The sequence below is a fragment of the Acomys russatus genome, chromosome 6 (genome assembly GCF_903995435.1).
Source record: "Acomys russatus chromosome 6, mAcoRus1.1, whole genome shotgun sequence".
NCBI lineage: Eukaryota > Metazoa > Chordata > Mammalia > Rodentia > Muridae > Acomys > Acomys russatus.
In genome coordinates, this window is record NC_067142.1 from 67804207 (window position 1) to 67819688 (window position 15482).

At 42.9% G+C, this 15482-nt stretch overlaps 1 pseudogene; it reads left to right on the top strand.

Annotated features, from left to right (window-relative positions):
• Positions 1–5298: 5298 nt before the first annotated feature.
• LOC127191141 (COP9 signalosome complex subunit 5-like) lies at positions 5299–14838 on the top strand (annotated as a pseudogene).
• The last annotated feature ends 644 nt before the right edge of the window (positions 14839–15482 follow it).

Genomic DNA, 15482 nt, shown 5'->3' on the forward strand with positions numbered 1-15482 from the left:
AGGAAAGACATCAGAGTCCTCTGTCCTGCCCAAAGCACACCTCCAACATTGATCCCAAGTTTATAATTTGACGGTGTTGGGAGGGTCATGTCACTGGCAGGTTCTCTTTTATGTTTAGTGTATAGTATAGTCGCATTCTGCCAGCTTGTTTCCCAGACCCGAGGAGGCCCCCAAAGAATTGGAAATGAGTTTCTGACGTCAGAATTACAAATGATTTTTGTAGACTGGCCCCAGCTAAAGCTTGAACTTAAGTCAAGATGTCGTGTAAATAGAGGGTTTAGGGTTAATGGCTGTTAAGCATGGGACTGGGATACACTCCATCCTTCCACTCCTCTGGGGATGAAATGTAGTTTCTCAACGACATCTGCAATGAAAGTAGTCTTACAGAGGTATCCGACATTAAATGTAATTGTTCCAGTGTGTCCTATCCAACGGCCCTCTGGACAGCCCTCCGCTCTCACCCTTACGATGAATTTCACACATCCTCAAATCGCAGAGTGGAGAAACCAAGACCTAAAGACAAGGGTGATTCTATGCATTTGGGAGGCCAAAGGACTTAGCCTAATTCTTTAGAAAGAAGAAGACTGAGGAAGGTGACATCTAACCTGGGAGGACAGCCTGCAGAGGCAGAGGATGGCTGGAAACGTAGTGGGACAAATTGAACTTTGGGATTTTGGGGTGAACCGGTTGTTTGTTTATTTGTTTGTTTCATCATATAGTCCAGATCCCTCTTGTTTGTTTGTTTGTTTGTTTGTTTTCGAAACAGGGTTTCTCTGTGTAGCCTGGGCTGTCCTGGACTCACTTTGTAGACCAGGCTGACTTCCAACTCACAGAGGTCCCACCTGCCTCGGCTTCCCTGAGTGCTGGGATAAAAGTCATGTTTCACCATATCCAGCTTAGTCTGGGATTTTTTGTTTTGTTTTGTTTTAATGGTTAGGCTGCCTTGCAATATAAGACCCTCCTGTCTCAGCCTCCCAAACACCACTGTGTCTGGCTTACCATTCTTGGATGCTGAATGCACAAACAACTTATTTGTTTCTTCGGACCTCAGTTCTATTCATGTGAAACCTAGTAATGAGGTCACAGAAGCAGACCCTCCTCATATCCACAGTAAATTTCCAGTCACGCTTCCTGTCTTTCCCTGCTCCGTGCCTAGGGCTCCCCTGCTTCTTTCAGGAGGTGTTCAGGGAGGGAGACTCCTAGTCCAAGGAGTCAAGGCCTTCAGTAAAGGCTCACTGAACTCCTCGCTAGTTCATGGACTTGGGCAGCAAGGATGAAGCAGGAAGACATCCAGAGGTACCTTAGAAATCATGGGTGGTTTTGTTTAGCAGGGAAGATTAACAAGCTCTACATTTGAGTGAAACTTCTTGTCTTAGGGTTTTATCGCTGTGAAGAGACACCATGAGTATGGCAACTCTTATACAAGAACACGTGTTACTGGGGCAAGCTTTCAGTTCAGAGGCTTAGTCCATCATCGCTGTAGTGGGAAGCATGGCAGCACGTAGGCAGACGCAGTGCTGGAGAAGGAGCTGAGAGTTCTACAGCGCCATCTGCAGGTAGCAGGCAGAGAACAGGCTTGAGCTTCTCAGACCTCAAAACCTACATCTCAGTGACAAACTTTCTCCATTGAGGCCACACCTACTCCAACAAGGCCACACCTCTCTTTTTCTTTCTTTCTTTTTTTTTTTTCTTTTCTAAGGATTTATTTTTTTATTTTATGAGTGTTCTATCTGCATGTACATCTGCATGCCAGAAGGGGGCATCAGATCTCATTATAGATGGTTGTGAGCCACCATGTGGGTTGCTAGGAATTGAACTCAGGACCTCTGGAAGAACAGTCAGTGCCCTTAACCTCTGAGCCACCTCTCCAGCCACAAGGCAACACCTCTTAATAGTGCCACTCCCTATCGATCAAGTATTCAAACACATTAAGTCTATGGGAGCCAGTCCTATTCAAATCACCACACTTCTCTTTAAGAGGACAGTACAGGCTATAGAAAAATCCCTGCTTCCTGTGTCAGTAAAGCTGTTCCTGGATATTATGGTCCTTGTCCTCATGGTAAAGACTAGGTCTTCTGCTTTAATGAAAAATAGGATTTTTTAAAAAATAGTATTGCTCTTTTTAAAAAAGATGTATGATTTTTATTTTATGTGTATAAGTGTTTTGCCTGCATACGTGTATGTGTACAACATGTGTGCCTGATGTCCAAGGAGGCCAAGAGAAGGTGTCTGATCCCCTGTAACTAAAGTTAGAGGCAGTTATGGGCCACCATTAAATACTAGAAAAGCAAAGTGTTTTCAATGTGACTGCCTAGAAAGTTCCATTACCTATCAAGTTTGGTGACCACAATAAGGTACCCACAGGCCAGGATGTAGCCACCATCTTCTTCCTATTCTGTGGATAAATCTAGGGGCAAGATAATTAGAGCTCGTCCTAGCCCTTGCCCACCTTCCTGGAAGAGCTATTCTTAAGCCTTACACAAGTATTTGTAAACCAGAATGATGACACACTCAGCGTTCCAGAGGTAGAAGCAGAAGGACGGAGACATTTCGAGGCTCGCTTGAGCCACACACCAAGCTCCAGGTGATCTTGACTTATATGACGTGATCCCATCTCAGAAAACACAAGGGCTTAGGGCCATGGCTCCATGATTGGCACAACCTATGCAAGGCTTTCTGTTGGACCCATCATATATGTGGGGATTTCCAAATCCAACCTACACTGCAGAACTTCTAATGCCTTGTCTTTTAATGAAAAGGAGGAGGAAGAAGAGGAGGAGGAGGAAGAGGAGGAAGAGGAGAACAACAAAACCATTAACTGGTCAAGAACTATTCTATAGCTCTGTAGCACTGGTGCGAAGTGCCTCTCTCACAAAAGAACCTGATCTCTTTAAGATGAAGGGCTCAGTTGGAATGTGCCAGGACACATCTTTGGCTCCAGTGGACCTTCATGATTTCAGAGTCAGCCTGGTCTACATAGAGATCTCCTGGCAAGCCAGGGCTACATGATGAAACTCAGTCTCAAACAAAACAAAACAAAAGCAGAAGAGGAAGGAGGAAAGGAGACAGCAAGAAGGACTGAGCGGCATCGTTTCTAGACCTCTGAAGTAAAAAAGCCATTAGGCTGCTAACTGGCTCTTCCTTCTAACTTTTTCTTTCTCCATTTCTGATCCATCTCGAACTTTTGTGGCTCCTTCAGCGTTCCTTAATTGTGAGTTTCCTTGAATCCAATTCCATTATCGCCAATCTAAAACTTTACCTACAAATTAAACCGATGGTTCTCAACCTTAATCTCAGATTACAATCTCTCATGAGACTTTGAAAATATAGCAATGCCCAAGGCTCATCCCAGACTAATTAAACCAGAAACTTCCAAGGTGTTGTCCAACTATTGACTTTTTTTTTTTTAAAACTACCTCAGTGATGGTTCTAATGCAAGAATCACTGACTCACTACATAACTTCCATTTGATTTCTTTTCTGTTCCTGTGATAAAACACCATGACCAAAGCAATTTATAGGAAGAAGGGTTTATTTGGCTTACGGTTCCAGAAGGATGGGAGTCCATCATGGTGGCGCCGTGGGGCAGGAAACAGCAGACAAGGTGGCTGGAGCAGAAGCTGGGGCTCACATCACAGTAGGAAGAAGAAAAAGTAGAGTTGAAATGGTATAGAATCTTAAAGCCCACCTCCAGTGACATTCCTTCTCCAATAAGGCCATATCCAGAGCCTCTCCAAAGAGTGCCACCTACTGGGGACAAATACATTCAAATACCAGAAGGTGAGAGAACATCCCACTCCCCACCACAAACTTTTTGATTTCCTGTCTCCTCTCTGGGAAAAGAAAAGACTGCCCTACCTCTCTTAGGACTAACCCCTCTGGAGGCTTTTACCATTTCTGTCTGTTACCCCTAGTCTCTCCCAAACCTGATTTTGACCTCTCCACTCACCCGCATCTCACAAATCAAACTCAAATACCTCCCTCCTCCACTCAGGACCCATCTTTGCCTCAGCTTTTCCTTCCTTCTCATTCTACCTTCTTCTCTGACCCAACACAACTGTGTAGCCAAGGATGACCTTGAACTTCTGACCTTCCTGCTCCACCTCTGAAGTGCTAAGTGCTGGGATTGATGATATGTGCCATGACGTCCAGGTTATATGGTGACGGGGACTGAGCTCAGGGTGTCATGCACGTTTGGTGAGCTAAGGCACAGTCTCATCTGACCTTCTTAAAGGAAGATTCCTCACCTGTATCCTTCTTTCTACCTTCACTATGAAGCTCACTGAGATACCCTTCCACCTCTTAAATACCTAGAATCCATCCCTGTGCTGTTTACTCTTCACCTTGATCTCCCAAAACAATGTCATTCTCTCCTGTCAATTCACTCAGTGCTCACTTGCTGATACTGCAGACTACAAGTCTCTCATCTAAGCATGACATTCACATTTCCAACTTCCTACTAGGCATTTAGATGTGGATATTCTTTGGGTGCCTGTACAAGTTAAGGTTACTATTGCTGTATTGGCACACCATGACCAAAAGCAGGTTGGGAAAAAGAAAAGGTTTATCTGGCTTACACATCCACAGCACTGTTCATCATCAAAGGAAGTCAGGACAGGAACTCAAGTAGGGAAGGAACCTGGAGGCAGGAGCTGATGCAGAGGTCATGGAGGGTGCTGCTTATTGCCTTGATCTCCATGGCTTGCCCAGCCTGTTGTTTTGTTTTGTTTTTGTTTGTATGTTTGCTTTTCATGACAGGGTTTCTCTGTGTAGCCTTGGCTTTCCTAGACTCACTTTGTAGACCAGGCTGGCCTCAAACTCATAGCGAACTGCCTGCCTCTGCCTCCTGAGTGCTGGGATTAAAGGCATGCACCACCACACCTGGCCCTGATTTCTTATAGAACCCAGGAATAGCAGTTCAGGGGTGGCTCCACTCACAATTGGCTGGGCCTCCCATGTCAATGACTACTTAAGAAAATTAAGCTATAAGTTTGCCTACAGCTCAATCTCATAGAGGCATTTTCTCAATTGAGGCTCCCTCCTCTCCAGTGACTCTATCTTGTGTCAAGTTGACATAGACTAACCAGCACAGGAACTAAAATGTAAACATTTTCAAAGAAATACATAATCCTCCTTCACTGCCCATGCCCAACTTGATGTACTCTGAACTTTACCACGTGCAACTCCATCTCATCCCCTTCAGCCTGTCCTGCTATTCATTGCTAATGTGATTTTTCTTTCCTTAAGAAATGATTTATTTTTATTTTTATGTGCATTATGTATGTATATGTATGAGGGTATGCCGTGAGTGTGCAAGTGCCCACAGAGGCAAGACGAGAGTGTTGGATCTCCTGGAGCTGGTCACAGTGCCCAGTGTGAATGCTGAGAACCAAACTCCAGTGCTCTGGGAGAGCAGCAAGCACTCTTAAGCCAGGAGACGTCCCTCTATGTAAACTCTTCTACAAACGTGAGGCAGGAAGACAGACCAATTCAGAGAAACCAAATTTGGCTGGGCTCAGTAATACAAGCCTGTTATCTTAGCTCTTCTGGAAGCTGAGGCAGAAGGATTTCTAGTTCAGGCTATAGAATGGTCTCAAAGCCAGCTTAGGCAACTTATCAAAATCTTGTCTTACAATAAAAAGTAAAAACAAGTGGGGCATGCATATTCAGGCATCATACAGAGTGGCAATGGCAGAGTACTTGTGTAATGTGTGCAAAGCTCTTCATTAAAATCCCAAAGATGGAGGAGAGTCAATTATTTCTTTTCTTTTCTTTTTTTTTTTTTTTTTTTTTTTTTTTTTTTTTTTTGTTTGTTTGTTTGTTTTTTGAGACAGGGTTTCTCTGTGTAGCCTTGGCTGTCCTGGACTCGCTTTGTAGACCAGGCTGGCCTCGAACTCACAGCGATCTGCCTGCCTCTGTCTCCCAAGTGCTGAGATTAAAGGCATGCGCCACCATGCCCGGCTTAGTCAATTATTTCTACACTAAGACATTATTTATCTTAGTGTCCTATGGTGGCAATCCTGAAAATTACCACAGACTGTGATGGCAAGGAGCCTATTTCTAAGCAAGGTCAAATTTACTGTCTCTCTCTCTCTCTGTCTGTCTCTTTCTGTCTCTGTCTGTCTCTCTCTGTCTCTGTCTGTCTCTCTCTGTCTCTCTGTCTGTCTGTCTCTGTCTGTCTGTCTCTCTCTCTCTCTCTCTTTCTCTCTGTTTATCTGTATACACACACACACACACACACACACATATAAGTGTTTTGTCCACATGCATGTCTGTACCTCTTATTTGTGCCTGATGTTTAAAGAGGTCAACAGAGGGCATCAAATGACCCAGAAGTGAAGTTACAAACAGTCACAAACTGCCATGTAGGTGCTAGAATCAAATCTAGAACTTCCCATGCTCTTAATCTGAGCCATCTCTCTAACCCCCAAGAGATCTCTCTCTTTTTCTTAAATATTTATTTATTATTATGTATACAGTGTTGTCTGCTTGTACACCTGCAGGCCAGAAGAGGACATCAAGTTAAATTACGTGGTGAGCCACCATGTAGTTGCTGGAAATTGAACTCAGGAACTTCGGAAGAGCAGGCGGTGCTCTTAACCACTGAGCCATCTCTCCAGCCCAGAACACAACACAACCCTTAACATTAGCAATGAATGTATGCACAATGAAAAAATACAGTTTTGTTGGGTACAATGTTGCAAGCCTGTGTTCCCAACCACTTCAGAGACTATGTCAAAAGGATGGATGGAGTCTAGGAGTGCAAGACCAGCCTAGAGGCCATAATAGCAAGACCTCAACCCAAAAGCAGGAAGGTGAGGAGATTTGAAGATGTAGCCCAGTGGCAGAGGTCATGAGGCCTTGGAATAGGTCACCATACTATAAACAAATGCTATTTATAAGAGCATAAAACATATACAATGTGAACACAATAACACATTTAGAGCCACATCTAACAAAAGGTGTTCAAGTTCAGTGAAAACTGCAAACACTGATCAGAATAATCGAGGGGGATCTAAATGAATGGAACGGTGGACACACTTATGGCTTGAAAGGCTCAGTAATATTAAGATTTCCATTTTCAGCTGAGTGTGATGGAGCAAACTGGAAATCCCATCATGGGGGCGGCCAAAGAAAGAGGACCACAGCAAGTTCAAGGCCAGCCAAGGGTAGAGTGAGATCTTGTCTCAAAATATTACATTGAGAGAGGGAGAGAGAGAGAGAGAGAGAGAGAGAGAGAGAGAGAGAGAGAGAGAGATTTTCATTCTCCCCAAATTGGATCTATAGATTAAATTTAATCCAAATAAAATCATAACACTCCTTTAAAACAAATAGAAATTGTGGAGAGAGGGGAAACTGCAGTTGGGATGTAATATATGAGAGAAGAATTGAAAGAAGAAAGAAAGAAAGAAAGAAAGAAAGATTGCCCAGGATGGTGACACACATCTTTAATCCCAGCACTTGGGAGGCAGAGGCAGGTGGATCCCTGTGAGTTCAAGGTCAGCCTGATCTACAAAGCGAGTTCAGGACAACCAAGGCTACACAGAGAAACCTTGTCTTGAGAGAGAGAAAAAAAAAAAAGACAGGAGGATTGCCATAAGTTCAGGATTACATAGTAAGTTCCAGGCTAGCCTGGGCTATAAAGTGAGACTCTGTTTCAGAAGGGCAGGGTTGGGGGAAGCTGCGGGGGGGAGGGGTAGATGGTTCAGTAGTTAAGAAAACTGACTGTTCTTCCAGAGAATTTGGGGTTCAGTTCTCAGCAGCTCACAACCATCTGTAAATCCAGTTCCAGGGGATCTGATGTCCTCTGTGGGCACTAGGCACACAAATGGCACAGAGGCATGCATGCAAGTCAAACAACTACACGCAAAAAATATATTGGCTGGAGAGATGGCTCAGAAGAGCACTGGCTGACCTTCCAGAAGTTGTGGGTTCCATTCCCAGTACCCACATAGCAACTCACAACTGCCTGTAACTCCTGTTCCAGAAAAATCTAAGAACACCTGTGCAGAGCCGCATCAACACCCACAAATAGTTGAAAACTAAAAATAGTCTGTACACACAATTGACAAATAGTTTAAAAATAAATAAATATAATCAAGCAGGACAAAGGGGAAGGAAGATATTGGCAAGATGATTCTAAACATCACATAGAAATTCAAAGGACCCTAGTGGTTCACGTCTTTAGTGCCAGCACTAGGGAGGCAGAGGCAGGCAGACCTCTATGAGTTTGAGGCCAGCCTGATCTACAAAATGAGTCCAGATCAGCCAGGGCTATTACATAGAGAAACCCTGTCTCAAAAAAAAAACAAAAAACAAAAAACAAAAAACAAAAAAACAAAAAGAAAACAAAAACAAAAAAACCCAAACAAACAAAAAAATATTTTGAGCCAGGCGTAGTGGTCTTTAGTCCCAGCATTCAGGAAGGTAGATGCAGGCAAATCTCTGTGAGTTCAAGGCCAGCCTGGTCTATAAAGGGAGTCCAGGACAGCCAAGGCTACATAGAGAAACCTTGTCTCAGGAAAACCAGAAAAGAAAAGAGAAGGAAAGATTTTCTATTTTCAAGCTGGTCAATGGTAGCACTCAAGAGGGAGATACAGGCAGATCTCTGAGTTCAAGGCTAGCCTGTACAGATGGAGTTCCAGGACAGCCAGGGCTACACAGAGAAATTCTGTCTTGAAAAACAATAACAAAATCTATTCTCAAGATATTTGTTTTGTTTGTTTGTTTTGAGACACTATGTGTCCTTAACTGGCCTGGAACTCCCTTTGTGGACCAGGCTGCCTTCAAACTCTTAGAGATCCATCTGTCTTTGTCTCATGAGTGCTGAGATTGAGACACTTTTAATTAACTGCAGGCGAGGGAGAAAATAAGTGAAGAGTATATATTTAATAAAGAGCTTGTTGCTGAGTTATTAAAAATAATTCTTAATGACCAGTGAAATGGCTCAGCAAGTAAGGGTGCTAAGTTACTGTTTCTGCTGCTGTGATGAAACACCATGACCAAAGCAACTTGGGGAGGAAAGGGAGTTTTTTTTTTTTTGGTTTTTCGAGACAGGGTTTCTCTGTGTAGCCTTGGCCATCCTGGACTCACTTTGTAGACCAGGCTGGCCTCGAACTCACAGCGATCCGCCTGCCTCTGCCTCCCGAGTGCTGGGATTAAAGGCGTGTGCCACCACGCCCGGCCACATGGGAGTTTTTTTTTTTAATTTATACTTCCACATCCCTACTCATCATCAAAGGAAGTCAGGGAAGAATAAAAATCACTGTAACTTTGGGAACCCTAGAGGCAAGAACTGACCCAGAGGCCATGGAGGGGTGCTACTTACTGGCTTGCTCAGCATGCTTTCTCATAGACCCCAAGACCACTAGCCTAGACAAGGATGGCCCCACCCACAATGGACTGGGCCATACCCCATCAATCACTAATTAAGATAATGTCCTGTCTATCTTAGAAAGGCATTTTAGTGAATGCTTACAGCTGCATCTTAGTGAAGCATTTTCTTAATTGAGGTCCCCTCCTCTCAGATGACTTTAGCTTATGTCAAATTGACACAAAACCATCCAGCACAGGAACTTACTACAAAGCCTAATGACCTGCATTTGATGGAACCTATGGGAAGAAAGTGAGAATGAACCATAAGTTGTCTGATCACAACTCTGGGTTTGGCCTCCAGTATGAAAGGACAAGAAACAACAACAAAACAGAATAACTATTAGAGCGTACAGGGTTTGGGGTTTATTTTTGTTTGGTTTTGTTTTTCTGTTATAAATTTAGAGCAGAGAAGACTAAAATCCAAGATGCAAACATTCTCTTCATAAACTGGGACTGGTAACTCTAGCCTGTCACCCAGCTGCTCAGGCAGGTGGGTCTCCTGTTCAAGTCCTTGCTGGCCTCCTAAGTCCCATCTGGAGAAAGTGGTAAGACCTTGTCTCAAAATACAAAGTGAAAACAGGACTGGATATCTACTTCAGTGACAGAGCACTTGTCTATCCCTGGCTTAGTCCCTAGCAGCACAAAAATTAGTTAACTAACTAAACCTAGCATGACAAAAGTTATCGTCTATAGTCCCATGGCTGCTGCAATTGTGTCTAAAGATCTTAGAGTGAGTTAGAACAATCTGGACAATCAAACAGAAAATTAATATCTTTCCCATTACATCACTTTGCCCAAGTAGTACAATTTAACAGTTAGATAATATAAAATGTTAATGAAGTCTTCCTACCAAGGAAATGGAATTCAACATGAGCTATTGGTGTGGATATAAATCTGTGTGTTTTATAGGACACTTTAGCAGTCTCTACTAAAACTGAGTATGTGTATAGTCTATGATCCAGTTCCATTTTTAGGAATATATTATCAACTAACCCTGCAAATGATACACAAAATAACATAATCAAGGATGTTTATTATAGAATATGGGGGACTCTTACATGATAGGTTGCAGAGTATTCACATAGCATGTGTAGAAATAAAAGATGAATTATATGCCATACTTTGCATTTGAAATTGCACCCCCTGTACAAAAGTAGAATAGTTGGGCTAAGACTGTTCTCCTCAAGATCTGTAGACTATGTAATAAAAACCCCAACACCAGACGTGAGAAGCCTCTCAGAGGTGAAAGGTAAGTCCCTGTTGCTGAAGACACATAGGCTTCTTTGGACACAGGACTCAGAGGACCTGGGCTGGATCTGACCTGAAAGTCTATTCCTTGAGGAACAGCTTTCATGGTCCCTGAAGGTATCATGTAAGCTTCCAAGAGAGGGAAACAACCAACAGTCCTGCCCAGCTATGATGCCTGTGAACCAACATGTCACAATAACATGAGAGTGCAATAGTGGCACACATACCTTAGAGGTAACCAACAGCCCTCTAGTTGGATTTAGGGACTGATCAGCAAGAGGAAAAGTCATAGCCAACAACCCAGGGCTAGAGAAATCATGGATCTTGGAAGAGAACCTAAAAACCGCTTTACTAAACCAACATAATCCCTAACTGTAGCCTAAATATTTGCCTGTATACCCACAGATAAATGTAGTTCTCACCCCTTGACAAATAAGCTTCTGCTTGCATTAGAAAAGCCCCACAACTGATCAAAATGTAAAGAAGAAGAACCCGTGTGGTACCCAGGCCCGGCTGATACACCTTCAGCACAATTCTGGCATCTAAGACTTTGGGGATCATTGCAAAAGAAGAGTCAGAAAGACTGTAAGAGCCAAAGGAACAGAAAGTTGGCTGTGAGATTATGTCCCCTAGAAATGTCCGCGAGGTTACTCATAAAATCTCACCAACATGGCCGCCTAAACAGAATCTGAACAATGGCACCAAATAGACACTCTAACATGGAAGGGGAAAGCTCAAGAGGCCTCCACTCCAGACAAAGAACTGCAGACAAACTAAGGAATGCTAGGAGCTGGAGAAATACTCATTCCAGGGAGGAGCACACCAATTTGTTAACCAATACCAAGCAGTCAGCCCTGAAATAATATACATGCAAGTAACATTATATGGACCAAGTAAGATATATATGTATGTCAACAATTAAAAAAAAATGAGGCCATGAGTTTGAAAGAGAGAAAAGGGTGGTTATGGGATGGTTAGAGAAGGAAAGTTAAGGGAGGGAGTGATGTAATTATATCATAATTCCGAAATCTAAAAATTAATATAATTATTAAAAGAATGAAACACTGGGGTGGGAGAGATGCCTTAGTGGTTAAGAACTCTGCTTTTCCAGAGGACCGGGGTTCAAATCCCAGCATCCACATGGCAGCTTACAACTGTCTGTAACTCCAAGATCTGACACCCTCACACAGACACACATGCAAGCAAAGCACCAGTGTACATAAAATAAAAATAAATGTTAAAAAAGAATAAAACATTAAAATACAGTGTTCAATAAGAAGAAAAAAGAAAGGAGAAGAAAGTCATTGTAAGATGTACAATATAATATTGTTTGAAATGTAAGATTACAGATTAATGCATTTACTATTGGCATATACAAATAGAGAAAGGAAAAGACATAAAAGCATGCACTAAATAAATGTGTATATGTTTATGGGAAGGTGACTAGGGTCAGAGATGGGACAGAGAAAGCAAAAAAAAAAAAGTGTGAGATATATGTCATTTATAGCAGTTATATTTTATAAACAAGAAATTTTTATACTATAAATTTTAAAAATGGAGCTGGCAAGATGGCTCTATTGCCTGAGGACTTGAGTGTTCTCCTAGGGACTCATGTGAAATTAAAAGAGAGGACCGTGTTGGGTGTGGGGGCGTACGCCTTTAATCCCAGTGCTCCAGAGGCAGAGGCAGGCAGATTGTTGTGAGTTCCAGGCCAGCCTGGTCTACAAAGTGAATCCAGGACAGCCAAGGCTACACAGAGAAACCCTGTCACAAAAACCCAAGAGAGAGAGAGACAGAGAGAGAGAGAGAGAGGGAGGGAGGGAGGGAAGGAGGGAGGGAGGTAGAGACTGAGACAGAGATGGGGACCAACTTCACAAGGTTGTCTTCTGGCTTCCATGTGCACCATGGTGCGTGTGTGTCAACATCCACGCACACCCAGCACACACTCACACACACAATAACATCAAACCTGAAAGGGATTTAGGAGCCAGTGAGATGACTTAGCCACCAAACCCTGATGACCCAAGGGCGTCATCCTGGGATCTACGTGTAGAAAGGAAGAACCAGCTACGGGACACTGTCCTCTGACATCTACACATGTGCAGTGGCATGTGCATGTGTTCTCATGCCTACACACACAATGCAGAGATAGTAACAAATGAATAGATATAATAAGTATATACACAGGGATAATACTACATGAATAAATGTAATTTTTAACTCTCAAAAAAATTATATGTAGGGATCAAGCCCAGGACCTGGTACATACTATTGCAAGCACTCCACCATTGAGCTATATCCCAACTCGTTTAAAAACATGTTCATTCTAATCTTTATTTATGTGTGTGAGTGAGTGTATGTTCACAAGCCTATGAAGGCCAGAAGAGGGCATTGGATCCCTTGGAGCTGGACTTATAGGTGCTTGTGAGCCACCTAATGTGGGTGATAGGATTTAGACTTCAGTCTTCCTGACAGAGCAGTGAGTGCTCTTCACACTGAACAACATCTCCATCCCCTCCCCAGTCCTTTTGTAAATTTTTACTTTGAGACAGGGTCTTGTTAAATTGGGCCATCTGGCTTGAACTCACTCTACAACCCAACCAGGCCTTAAACTTGCACTCCTTTTTCCTCAGCCATCTGAGTAGCTAGAACTACGGACCTATGACATTAGGCCTGACTACACTGTTTGTCTGTCTGTCTGTCTATTTGTTTGTTTGAAGACAGAGTCTTACTGTGTAGACTCCTTGGCTGGCCTGGAACTTCCTTTGTAAACCAGGCTGGACTCATAGGTAGAGCTCCGTCTGCCTCTGCCTCTCTGCCTCTGCCTCTGCTTTCAAAGTGCTGGGACTAAACTGTTAGACTAAGCTTCTTTTTAAAAGACTGAAACAAAATTTTCATCAAGCCAAGGATACATAGAAGAAATAAAAATATGCATAAATACATCAACCTCAAACAAAATTTTCAGCAAGCCAGGGATATATAGAAAACATTTTTAAATGCACACCAACTTCAAATAACAAGGAAATTTTGAATTAAAAACAAATTTGATATTTTTTCTTGAAAATTGGAAATATAAAAAAGAATGACAGTATTTGTAGGATGAACATATAGAGGAATTACGACTTTTACCCATGGTTCAAAATAGAAGACATATAAGCTGGCATGGTGGCACATGCCTGTGATCTCAGCACGTGGGAGGCAGAGGCAAGAAGCAACCCTGCAAGTCCGAAGCTGTCCAGTGCTAGATAGTGAGACCCTCACTCAGAAAATAAATAAATAAATAATATTGTCCTTTTTAAGGAACAACTGTCAGTACCTAACAAAATGTTAAATGTGGGATCAGGAAATTGGCCAACAATGTGTAGGAAGCGCAGAATACTAATGAAATCTACAAATATGACAAAAACAAAACAAAAAAGAAAGACAGTGAGAGATCCTGGTGGTGAAACCCTGGACTAAGGACCACTGTTACTTTAAATATTGCAAAATCTCAGTATTGGCTCTACCGAAAACGGTGATGCTTGCCAGATCAGGAGGCAACTTAGAAGGGATGGATGGTTCTGATGCTGGGGGAAGTGGATGGTGAGGCCATGACCATCATGGACACATTCGCTTTGCCTGTAGAGGGCACTGAAACCTGAGTAATTGGCTGGTACCAGAGCCACCCTGGTTACGGCTGCTGGCTCTCTGGGATTGACGTCAGTACACAGATACTTAGCCAGTAATTCCAGGAACCATCTGTAGCAGTGGTGATTGACCCAAGCAGAACAATATCTGCAGGAAAAGTGGAGCTTGGTGCCTTCAGGACACACGCGAAGGGCTACAAATCTTCATATGAAGAACCTTAATCAAATAGAAGCTTTTGGTGTGCACTGCAGACAGTATTATGCCTTAGAAGTCTCATATTTCAACTCCTCTGGATCATAAACTGCTTGAGCTCTTGTGGAATAAATGCTGGGTGAACACCCTGAGTCCCTCCAGCTTACTAACTAATGCACACCATATCACTGGTCAGGTGCTTGATTTGTCTGAAAAGCTAGAGCAGTCGGGAGCCCATGGGAGATTCATGTCGGGTTTAGAAACACGTGACCGGAAGTCAGAAGACAAACTTGCCAGAGCTCCTAGAAACAGCTATAAAACTACCATAGAAGCCGTCCATGGATTGACGTCTCCGGCTATAAAGGATAAACTGTTCAATCAAATTAATGTCGCTTAGTTACCACTGACTACTTTTTCCTGAAAGTTGGTATGTGGAAGGAAAAAAAGCTCAAATAATGCTTTAACCCAGTTACCAAAACTCATATTAGAAGACTAAGTGCTGTCTCCAGTGTCCTGAGCATGGAAATAAAACTAGTGTGTGCCGGTATGCGCGCACACACACACACACACACACACACACACACACGATAAGTAACCTGTAGATTGCAGTCAAGTGGAAAAAACTAGACACATCTTTGGAGGAAATAACTTGTGAAAGGCCCATCTGAAACGTGCATTGGAAAAGAAACAAACCCATCCCTGGTGTTGGTGGCACACGCCTTTAATCCCAGCACTTGGGAGGCAGAGGTAGGCGTATTACTGTGAGGTTGAGGCCAGCCTGGTCTTCTCAAGGTGGATGGCAACAGGCAGGTGAGGAGCCAACTCAACAATTCGAGAAAGCATTAATTACAGCTGGGTATGGTGGCGCTTGTCTTTAATCATTCAGGGAGGCTGAGACAGGAGGACTCCGTGAGTTGTCTGGTCTACAAAGTCAGTCCAAGACAGCCAAGGCAACACAAAGAAAGACTGTCTCAAAAAACAAAACAAAAATAGAAGGCATTAATTAGCACTAATTGAGCACTGTTGTACACCAGCATAGGG